General features: G+C 48.2%; 1 protein-coding gene across 1 annotated transcript in view; it reads left to right on the top strand.

Annotated features, from left to right (window-relative positions):
• Positions 1-12224, top strand: part of LOC112458561 (autophagy-related protein 16-1-like) — a 203064-nt gene that overhangs the window by 94405 nt on the left and 96435 nt on the right. The window lies entirely within an intron of this gene.

The following is a 12224-nucleotide window of genomic DNA, read 5'->3' as shown; positions in this document are numbered from 1 at the left end:
TTCACACGTATATTCCATGCTCTCAGTATCTATAAGAATTATGAATGAATATGTATCCCGTGTGCTTTCGGTTCCAAGACGTATGGAGTTACCCATTTCCGCACTTCAATGCTGAACTAACTTGCGCCTCGCGCAAGGCTGCGGCGCACTGTTATGAACACATTCTCTGAGTCAATTGGCTTGATTCTAGTGCGTGCGCCGAATAGGTAATCTACGTATTTCAATTATAAACCTAGAGCTACACACGAAATATAGCATGCGCGCGCAATCCGGATGTGTGTTGTACCACTCTATCTAGGCGCGGTACGGAGATATGCGAGGAATTGATAATTTACAGGCTCTAACGAGACGCCTATTATTATACGTATAGCACGATTGCACGTACGGTAGTACAATCCTATTCGTTTTTGTATTTCGCTGTAATCGAATATTTTCAGCTTGGTAAATTTTAATCGATATTTATATTCGCATATTCGCGCCAATTTTCCACGACCGTCCAACGGGCCGCGAACGAGTTTTTGGATACTGTTATTCAAATCTTTCTCGAAATTGCAATTAAAAAGACCTAACGGAATTAATTTAACGTGAACTACGCGGCATCCCAGCGACGTCCAATGCATGGGAGAAATAGCCAAGCCATTGGACGAGAAAATAGCTAGTGACAGATTCAGTCGATGGAAAGGAATTGTGCAGCAGGGTGTCGGGGCATTTTACCGCAAGAAGAATATATAGGAGTTGTAAGGCTTTCTCTCCTCTCTCCTCTTTTACGGCGATTTTCAGCAAGTACTGTCGGCTCGAGTGACTAAAATTCTTTTTGAGCATTCGTAATTTGAGGCGTCTGTACGCGTTTTCACAGTCAGAAGCCCACTCTTTTTATTGGCTCCAATAATAATGAGACAGAAAGCTAATTAGAAAGACGCAACGCACGGTATCTCGCGCGCTATCGGATCGCGGAGTCTTGATCGCGACTTGTCTTTATTGCGGTGAGAGATGATTTGTTAGGCGTACCGGCAATAAATTCCCAAATATCTAGAATCGGGTAAAACCCTGGGATTACAAAGAGCACAGTCGTAAACTTGCTCCGGGTGAACTCGAGTAATATGTTACCTTATCTGCACCTAGAACGATTCTCATTAACCTGCCCGTCGCGCCATTACGCGCCGCGCCGGAGAGAAAGTCTCTCTCGCCTTTCTCGGGGCGAAAAGTTAGACGTATTTGGTATTAAAATGCTTATGCATCACTTACCGCTGTTGGTGTAACGTTCGACCCTCGCTGAAGCTCCTCCGATCCTGCAACAAGAAAACAAAAAGTTTCGCGTTAGAAGATCTTACATTTGCAAAAACTGTAGAATACTTTACTTCGTATATATTGTAACTTTCGACACGTTCTTCTCGTTATAAGAAGCCCTCGGACCTCTTATTATGCTCGTATAACCAATAAAATCTGGGATTAAGCAAATGGAATAGAAATTCTCGTTCCTTCTCGCCCACGTGCGTGTGTGTGTGTGTGTGTGTGTGTAAGGCAAACTGCCATTCGGTCCGCGGCTGGAAATATTCAACTCGGCGCCGAGAACGCGTAAAAATTCAAACTCTGTCTTATCGAAGTAAGGAATAAGCGACGTCGGTGCGCGCGACCGCTGCTGGTGAACTTTGCGACATGACATATAGTCCTCATCTCACCGTCGTCGTACGCGAACGCGGGGAATACCGAATTAAAATTCTTTTCGCAGTTTCCCAGGGAATCCGCCTTAGAAAACGAGCGCGATGGTGAGCGAGGGTAGGGCGCGTGCATGACTGCAGAGAGAAATATTAATTCCAGGTCTTTCTCTCCGCCCGCGCTAAGAAGGCGCGCGCTCTATGTGCGCGCTACTCATATTCCGAGTACGTAGTGGTAACGGACCTGTGAGAGGCTAGGTCTCGGAGGTAGGAGGACGAATAAATTTCCGTCCTGCGAGTCGGTAATGGAAGAAATGGCGGGGCACGCGTGGTCGGGTTAACAACGCGCACGAGGGTGGATTGTTAAATCGGGGTGTAGGCCCAGACAACGGTGGAGCGTAGAGTCGCTCGCATGGAAAACACGCGCGGTCTTATCGATGTTTCCAACGAGAGAGAGAGAGACGTAGCCGTGTCGAGCGATAGACGATAAAATAATCAAGAGAAAATGCTCGCCCGAGGAACGAATAATACCTCGCCTCGTCAAACGTCCATTAGTCGGCAATAATGAGCAGGGCGATGATTACTGTCTTCTTTCGTGCTGAAAAACATGCTTTGCGCAAAATACATTCAAGATGAAGACATTTTGCAAATTTTAGAAAATATATAAAACATTTCTCAAATCAAACCACAACGATAATCTTCTCTGATTCTACTCAAATTACTCTTTACGTGAATGCTCTTTTTGAGTGGTCACACATTGAGCGTACCGGTTCTCTTTTGGGATTGATCTTCCACCAATCACGTATCACTATTTACTCTTTGGATTTCACGGAGCGAATCGAAGCGACGATCAAATATCATGGAATGTCAATGCAATCGCATCGTGCCGCCAAAACGGCTCTCTCTCGTTCGGCAGCGGCGGTACGTGTGTGTATGTGTGTGTGGTGCGCACGTACATGACGAAGGACGCAGAAATGCAGCGGCACGATGCGGTCAGATTCGCGAGTAGTTTCAGCCGATTGCTGACCGCGTACATTTTGCGGACAATGCTTTCCGGGAAACGCATCCTGGATCCAGTTTCCTCCGCGGGAATGCGCGCGCGGGGATGAACGGTCCGGAGGAGATAGCGCCGGCCCCCTGCACATCGGCTGTGCATCGTCATTCGATGCGTAACTACATCCAATTGCTACCCGACAAACCTTCCTGGGAATTCAGCGAGCCGTGGCGCAGCTACGTGGCGGTGGTTACACCGCCGTGGCGGAGAGGCAGACGAGAGCAGGAGAACCGTGAGGAGCGACGAGATGGCAGAAGGAGAAGGTGATGGACGTGGAATAAGAGAGGCATTACCACGCAGGCCATGGTTTATGGCGCAAAGTGCGGCGAGCAACTTGGCGCTGCCATTTACCGAGTGACATATGCTCGGAAGGGGAGGCCGCTTGCTTCAACGTTCGGACGACAGCGGGAGGATATAAAATCCATCACTATCGTATCAACGAATGACTGGCCAGGACGACGCCATTGTGTCGTTTAAGTTCTTTATTATTCTCCGCCGCTGGTTTCGAGAACCCTAATATTATCCCAACTATTTACTTCCTCGTTCATCCATTCGATATCTCTAACGGCACGTTACATAAACTATCGACGCCTCGACGTAACAGCCCAGCTTTATCGCCACGGTCGCGCGGTTTGTCATTAGCGATTTTACTGTTTAACATGCGTAAGAAACCACTAGTTATCCGTACCGAGCCCCGAGCGGCGGGATAACGCGTCGCGGCGCGTTGTATCACTGGTAATTATTAACTAATTGAAGTTATTATTCCTGCACGGTCGTAAAGCGGACATCCTTCGCTCGGCCCAGGGCCTTCTTTATCCGGTCACGACGAGACGCCAAGCTGGCGCGGAAGGAGCGAGAGGGACAGCAGAGACGGAACTTAACCGTCAGAGAACGTCGCGCCTCGTCGTCGTCCCTCTCGATCTATTATACGGCCGGTACACGACGCGCTCTCGTCGTGTGGTACACATAGCGTTGGCGTGGTCACGGCGTGGTCGTGCGCGACGGAACGGTACGGCACGCTTCCGCGGTAACTCCATAGCGCGCGGTTATTATAAATTCTCCGGGAGTAAGCGCGGAGTAGGTAGCCACGTAGCCTACGTACTTGGATAATAGTCTGAAACAAGTACCGCCGCGGAAAGGGCGAGGTCAGCTTGTCTGTCGCATATTAAAGACACCGGAGGGGGCTTGTGTATCCTTCCCTGCGCGCGAAAGGACCCAGGAATGCACATACGTGGTTGCGCCCGGCCGTAAGTGGCTCGTATATTCGACGGACGGCCGCCGTGCCCCTGTATCGACGGTCAGGCGGAAGAAGTTGGGGCCCCGCTTATTCACCACCACCGCGATACGGTCTACCACCACGGCGGCGCGGTGCGGCGCGGCGCAGCGGACTCACGGGCGGCGCGAGTAAATTAAAGGAGCCCCCTTGCGCGACAAGCGCATTGTTACACAGCTTGATATATGACGTCGGGGCTCCACCACGCGAGACGACGACCGGGGGCTCTCTCTCTCTCTCTCTCTCTCTCTCTCTGTAAAACGTAACATTATAAAATACGCATAATTGATTTCGCACATGATAATCGAGCCCGTGATTATCCGGGTTTTCCCGCGATCGGCGCCGCGATTCTCTCGTTTTAATTAGATTTTCCGGCTAATAGAGATACCCACTTTGTTGTTTTACGGCGTTAAAAATCGCATTATTAGCACACGTTGATTAGAGTCCTTTAGTTATGCGTACACTCGTAATTACATAGCTGTTTTGCCGGTAGCTTTACCGTTTTAATTTGCTCCGCCGGATTATGAACGATCTTTTCATGCAAACTACACATAGCATGCGCGCACACGAATTTCGGCGTAAATTGGTCGTGCGAAGCACGCACAGTACGCCGTATTGTGTGCCATCCACAGTTTGCAAGTAGTTTGTAGATAATTAACGTCATGTGATCCCTGGGAAGCGCCTTATCTAGCCACGTTATCGGTCAAAGTGCGCCGAGTAGACGCTTTGTTCCTCTCGGGGAGTTCAATACTGTCAGGGGAAGTATACATCGGTGGTTGACCGTAAAATTAGTACAACGTCTTGGTAACTTGCCCCAAGTAACACCGAATCTGCTTCACAACGTGCACAAGCACCGAGCGTTACGTCGCGGAACGTTCACGATTAAATTCGCAAGCTGCAGCGAGAAGCGCAGCGAGAGAGACGGGCGGGAATTTAACACCCGGCGCAGGCAGATTGCTTCTCTTGGAATTGGATCGGGAAATCGAAACGTAGGTATATCTCATCCTTCTCTCACAATCGGCCATTAGCGAGCACGAGCCGCATTTTAGCAATTATCTATTGATCGTTGAAAAACCCTCTCGGCGCTATCGCCCGTTTAACGCGATTATCCGGACTAGCAAGACTGTTGTAAAACGAGGAGGGTAAGAGGTTTTTAGGAAGACACGGCGTTATTTCAAGCGAGAAATTTCGAGCTGGGCTATCCGTGGCGGCGCGGCGTGTCATTCTCGTTATCTCTACCTCTTCTCTTCCGTCTCCTATCTCCGCCGTTCTCGGACCAATCATAAGGCGGGCACTGGCGTGTGAAATTTCCATAAAAACCGGGGGTCCACATAAAGTGTCCGTACAAAGGGCTGTTTTATGAATTCGCGCGACATCCGTCCGGTCAAAGCGCGTATAATATGCACCTGCTGATGCAATCGTCAAATAAGCTACGTGCAGCCGTATGCTCCGACGCTCCTATTCAGGGAGTCACGTTCCTGTCGAATATTCGCCTGAATTCCTTCGCGTTTTATCGTTCCGAGCCTTGATTTTCCCGCGACCGAACCGATGACCTCCGTGGACCCGGACAATAACCGTGGACCGTCACCGTTCCCGGCGACGTATGATTTCGCGGACCGAATTCCGAGGCATTTGCAAAAATGCAGCGACACGCGCGGCATCCGGACGGTCGTGTACATCTCTTTGAGCGATCTTCAAGTATTCCGGCTGCGCCGACAGATATTTGCGTTAACGCGTAGCGCAACACCTCATTTCGACATGGACTTTTACGTTTTTAACTATAAGTAATAATACCATTTACGTATGTATGAAATTTTGGAATTTTTAAAGAGAGCATCCTGTTTAAAATCAGAATAATGTAAGATTATAGAATAATAACTTGTTCATCTAGATTTACCTAGTTTCTCAGAAATGTAAGCTTGAATTAAGATTGGAATATTGCGAAACAGTAATATTGATTAGCACGAAACCGTGCAACCGTGTTAAACACGATCAGATACGCGACTGTACACGAACGGAAAATTTATTTCATCCTGAATCCAATAATAATAAAAGCTACACGAGCCAAGTGGAATCACGCACACGTGGAAGATAGGCCAACATTCTAGTTCTTATATCAAAACTGTTACTTCGTGTCGAAGCATTTGTGATCTACAAGATCTAAATGATGCTAATGTAACAGTCGGCTGTGTACATCGACCGCGCGGTAAAAATATTAATTAACCGCAAACCGCATGTCGTAAAGAACGCGGTCAGAGTTGATATGTAGACTGCGGTGTGTAAGCAATAGACCTATTTGTTGACCCACCCAGAAACCTACCTGGAGGTCGTGTCGCATAAGTAGCCTACATAAATTGCCTACATAAATTGCCGACCGGTGACACATATTCGGAGGAATAGCGCGGAAAAGGGGAACGCGCATCGATATTAACAATCCCACGCACGTGCCATGCGTTCGGGTAAAGATTTCGAGCGCGGCCGAGGAAGATGCTCGCGCGTCGCGTCGGTGTCCGTTGAAATCGCTCCGTTACACTTACCACGAAATCTGGTCACGACGCGTCATATGTGGCGTTTCCAATGGCGAATAAATATGTGCCCACACGGTATATAACGGCGTGTGTTGTGTGCGCCGGAGATTTCGCATGACACAATATACCGCTCGTGCATTCCGCACTGTGCACGGTCTTGTCGGGCTTAATTAGCCGGGATGCCTTACAGCCGCTTGAGCTAATGATTAAGAGAATATTTTCACTCTTCGTGTATAAAGAAGTAGCGGTCACGCACGAGGTCGAGAATCGCCTCGATCGTACGTTTGATAAAATTGCGAACATTTATTAACGCAGATATTCGGATTTCGACGAATAGATCTAACCGCGCGCGACTGCTTTCGCAGGCGAAACTGGGTAATTTTTGCTTCGCGCGTTTTATACCGGATTCCGTCTACTACGAACATAAAACCTCCGCGATATATCCGCGGAATGAAGGTGGATGTCGGAGGCTCTCGCGCATTTGTCGCGGCGACAAACAAATCCATTTACGCGCAGCTATGTTTATATCGGGCTTGCGTGGCTTAACGTATACACGGCGTGCATTCACTGCATTCACGGTGAATGCATCTCCGCTCGTGCGCGCGCGGGCGCGCGAGGTGTTACGTGTTATTTTGGCGCCTGCCGTAACCAGACGCATATTTTACGCGTCCCACTTTCTTGTCACAGATACAAGACTCTGTCGGGGCAGGCAGATAGGCAGGCAGGCAGCTACCTGCGAAAGGAGCTCACTCGTTGTTTTGTTTATGGCGCAGTATGCACACGCCGCGAACGTGCCGCGCCGTACCGTTTAACGGTACTCGCCAGATTGGAACTATCTATGGCTCCGGTCGTTACTTTTGGTCCAGTGGCGCGGAGAGTGTACTTACGGCCGTCGTGACACGTTTCACGCACACCGAGGAAATCATTCGGGCGATAAATCCGTGCGCGTTCGCGAGATTAATTCGCGTGTCTCGCGCGCGGCATATCGCGCGACCATCAAGGATGCGGGAGTCGCGAAACTATTCCCATTCCGGGATGAAATTATCCTTTCGAGAGAAAAGGGACGGTCTATATCTCGTTTGACTGGACATTCTGGACAAGCGACAAGCGACGAGAACGGTCGATGAAGTGGCGCTTGGGGGCGAAACTGGGTGAGCAGGAATCAGGAACCGCTCGCACACCACTCGAGCATTGATATCTCGAGAACTTTAATTTCCTTAATACGTTAGCCGTAACGTAGAGAACCAATTAGTATCAGAGCGATACACTTCGAGAGAGGGATCATTCTCGCGGTAGTGCCACACGGCACTGACCGGTCAACCGGTGTCCACAGCCTCCAATTTCCTCCCGTTACCTCGTATCTATACCGTTGCTGCGCCGTATCTATACGTTGTTGTCGCGCCCTCCACCTCTTAGTCCACATCCGCGTACACCGGCCCCGCCGCGCCCCGCCGCGCGCGTTGTCGTCGCCTATGACCCGACCTGAATGCACACAACAGAGGTGAATTGCTGCAACTGCAATTATGCGGGGACAGCCCGCAAACGATGTGGATATCCTAGCGCGAGCGCGCGCCTTGTCGTTATCGAGACAAAGGCTCTTAAATTCCTTCCATTCAGAACCGTGTGTAAGAAACGCGCGTAAAAAGCGTAACTTTATTTCCTCCTCTGGCCAATGTCCCTAAGCTCGTAATGACACTCCATTACAATAACGACTCGGCAAACGGTGAATGAAGCCGGATAGTCTTAAAAACGACACTATCAAGTACATTTAACGTTTCCGACACATGGCTATTGTCGGTACACGTTAAGAAAATATGGCGGGAAAAGATGCGTGACAGCCCATTTCAACTTTTACTCCGCAATTATTTTAATCACACTTTAGGTGTTATTCCCGCACATAATAATTTTGTCACGATTATCACGACCGATCAATTAAATCTATTCGCGCGCAATATAACGCGTATCGCATTACGCGTACTTGATTTGCGTCCGAGATTGGAATCGACGATCTTTTAGCATAGTATGTGCCTACGTAAAACCGCCGTCGCGTCGAGAGAGACCTTTGCCACGTGATAATATACAGCGGGTGTACGGGGAGAAAATTGAATTAAAGTCACTTAAGTGTTTACTCACGTTCTCAATTATACACGATGAACCCTTGGCATTGAAATAATTATCAGTCCATTGCAGCCCGTTATTCCGGTGCGCGCATAGCGCGCGCAAGTCGACCGGTACGGTACACGGCTTTAGCCGCCGCGCCGCGCCGCGCCGCGCCGTCATCGAGGTTGTCGTCATCCTCGCCGTTATGAAGCGCGTTATACGTCGTATATATCGCGTAGGTATATCACATACCTTGCCCGCGCGCCGTCGCGTGTGTAGTATGCACCTATCGCGCGTTCATCGAATGTTACAGTGACCACGGTTCAGGGGTATCGCGATCGGCCCCGCAAGACCCATCTCTTCCATCGATAAGAAGCGCAGTTAGCTCTAACGTAATAATTATCATGATTTTCTGTGTGGATCGCGGGCGGCCCCCACGGTGGGGTCGCGAACCCTCTACGGGACTGCCGGGGCCTACGGGATCGGGTATTAGGCGCAGGAATGGCGACCGGACGAATCCGCGGACGAGATTTAATGCGGGTCTTATCCAGGAATGCCGGGCTCAAGATGCACGAGATACACAACTCTCTTTCTCTCTCTTTCGTCTCTATAGCCCCGGCATACGAGATCGTGTCGGGGTGGTCTTCAAATAACAGTAAATCGGTTTTATTCTCTGTTCGTACAATAACGCGATCGATAAGAAACGTATATTCGCCTGTTCCTCGCTATCTTTATGTCGTGCTGATCGACAAATCAGTTCCATCCGCGGTTTAATGGGAGTCACGAATGAGATGAGTTGTCCCGTTCTTTTCGAATGCAACTTCTTCCATTGTATTCTTATACAAGACTTTGTGTCACGCGTTCATATTCCATGTATAATCGATGTATACGTTAATGTTGTATTTAATGCAAATAAGAATAGTTGCTTGCAGTTTTTTGAAAGAGTATATATATATACAGATATACCGATCTGAATCTTTAATATTTAATTTAAAGTTGATTTAACAAATAAGTTTTTTTAAGTGACACTGACATTGATATTAATATTTAATGAACAATTAATTAAGAATGAATTTTTATTTCTGGGTTTAATCACAGTATGTTTTTTTTTTTTTAAATGATATGGAATTCAGTACGAGCAGGAGACTGGCACGTTTACCTTGTGAGGGTCGATCCGGCAGGTCATGAGCGAAATCGGGCGGTATTTCGACCAACGTGAACAAATATTGACTTTTATATGGAATCAACTATGAAACGAGCGAGTCGAAATGGAAGATAATAAAGGAGATATATGACGAGACATAAAATTAGAGCTGGTAATACCAAGGAAGAGAATGGAGCGGAGCGTTGTATGGACAAGCGTGTAGCCGCGGAACAACTGTGCATCGAAAACGTGGGAAACGTGTGGAAAAGGAAGCGTTTTCCGCAAGGCTGATCTCTCAAGCGTGGCCCGCTTAGTCGTTTACCTTCCTACCACTCCTCACGAGTAAGAATGTCAGCCGCGGCGATGATACAACCCGCTACACTTGTCCTACAGGACAATCATGAACGTCCTTCCGTTTCGGCCCCCTCGTTTCGCGCGCGTTTTCCTTTAGTTTCGACCTCTTTGTAGCCTTTCGAGAAGAGGGAAGAAGCACTCGCGCTCGCGCGAGGCCAAGCGCCTTGTTCAACGACGCGACAGGCAGCAGTCACGAGCTCTTTATCGCCGCGTGCTAATCAAATTCAACGTGGTGGAACGGAATTAAAGTCTCTCGCTCGTTTATGTGCCCGTGATTAATCCTTCCACGAGAGAGGGAGAGAGAGAAAGAGAGAGAGAGAGAGAGATTCACCGCCCGGCGCGTCTTATACGATTTATTATCCCCCGGCCTTGAACGAGTCGACAGATTGAACATCTCTGAAACATTCTGATTGATCAATAGACAAGAATGAAGAATAGTAGGCCGGATTCCTCTGTCGTCATTTATCATGAAATTAACGTATGCGAATTATTGCATGCGTCTACGCCAGTTGGAATCTTTCCTACGTGGATATCTAGTCATTAGGAGGCTCAAATTACGAATGTATTTGATGATTGAACTGTTTTTTAAATAAAATAATCCTTTGTGTGCGGTAGATTTGCATTAAAGTTTGCTCAGGATTTATTTATTTTAAAAATAATCTCTTATTACGTGACGAAACGTAGAAACATAGCACCTGATCCTTTGCTGAAAGGATCAGCGAAGATGTTTTCGGCGCTTCTCTCGGCAACATGACGAAATCTGTAACATTCCGCGACGTAACAATGCCACCAATAGACTGGCCCTATCACCCCCCGATCGCTGTTTCCAAATGGGATTCCCGTGTGATCATACGCAAACAAGATCTCACGAAGTTCGCGGTGTCGAGGAAGGAAGCGTAGTCGGCGGAAATCATCCCGGGACAAACGGACGATGCTTCATCTTCCTGAAACGATTTACACGCCGCGTCCGCGCCGTTTCTTCCGCGGCGCGGCCGGACGGTTAAGGGTACGCTGAATTATCCATAGTGTAGACCGAAGATGGACACGAGAGTTAACCTCTAGTCTCGGTTCTCGAGACCGCATCAGCACGTTAATGCGGATAGGAGAGAAAATGAAAAAGAGGAGGAGGAGAGAAAGACGACGTCTGAAGGGAAAAGAGGAGAGGGAGAGAGAGAGAAAGAGAGAAAGAGACCCTCGCTCTCGCGCGTTCGCGTTATCTTTGCGAGTGCGCGCATACATTTGCTCCGCGAAACAGTTCCGTTTTCTTTACCTCTCCCTCCCTCTTTCTCCTATCTCTCTCTTCCTCTTTGCAGCATGCGCCATTCCCGACCGGTAGACGAACCTAACTGTTCCGAATCGTCGCGATAATTTCGTATCTCGCATGCGAGAGGCGACAAGGCGCTGCTCGCTCTCCGTGCATCGTACTTCGAAACTAACGTCGACCGCCCGCTCTCTACGTGCTCGGCCCCTCCCTTCCTCTTGCTCCAAATAAATCGATAGATAATCCCGCATTACGGACCCGCGGTATAGTCCGAGAGGAGAGGAGGTATGCACGTCGTGAACTCTGTGTAGTAGGGTATCTAGAAATTACTAACTAGCGCAGAGTTCACGAGCGAAATGTTATCAGCGAAGGAAGCGGATGGAAACATTGTGAGGGGCCACGGCGGCACCAAGAACGTGCGAACTATCATGTAAATGAAACAAGTTTTACCGCGAAATAAATAAGGAAGAACAGTCGACAAATTAGTTTCTGTACAAGATAAATCTTTATAAATTTCTTTTTAATTTTTGTTAAGGACGACCGATTAAAATATGATGTTTTTATATTCAAGTAGCCATAAATGTTCAAAGCAGCGACAGTCGTATGTACACATTATTTGAAAATTCGATTTACATTTACAAGCAGTCTACTCTAACTAGAAGAGAAATTTTGCTTAGCACAACGGAAAGCTGTATCTAGCAAAATTTTTGCATTCGCGCGGTAGAAAGACAGAAAGAAATGATACTTGGGTGTTAGATAAAAATATCAGTTTCTTTTTTTTCGCGGGTCCGATTCCGTGGCGCCCGCGCCGCGCCACGCCGCGCAGCGCTCCCGTATAAATCAATAAATAATGTC

This window comes from Temnothorax curvispinosus, unplaced genomic scaffold (genome assembly GCF_003070985.1).
Source record: "Temnothorax curvispinosus isolate PA1 unplaced genomic scaffold, ASM307098v1 QBEX01008992.1, whole genome shotgun sequence".
In the NCBI taxonomy this organism is placed as follows: domain Eukaryota; kingdom Metazoa; phylum Arthropoda; class Insecta; order Hymenoptera; family Formicidae; genus Temnothorax; species Temnothorax curvispinosus.
Note: the sequence above shows the minus strand (reverse complement) of the source record. Positions and strands in the feature narration are given on the sequence as shown.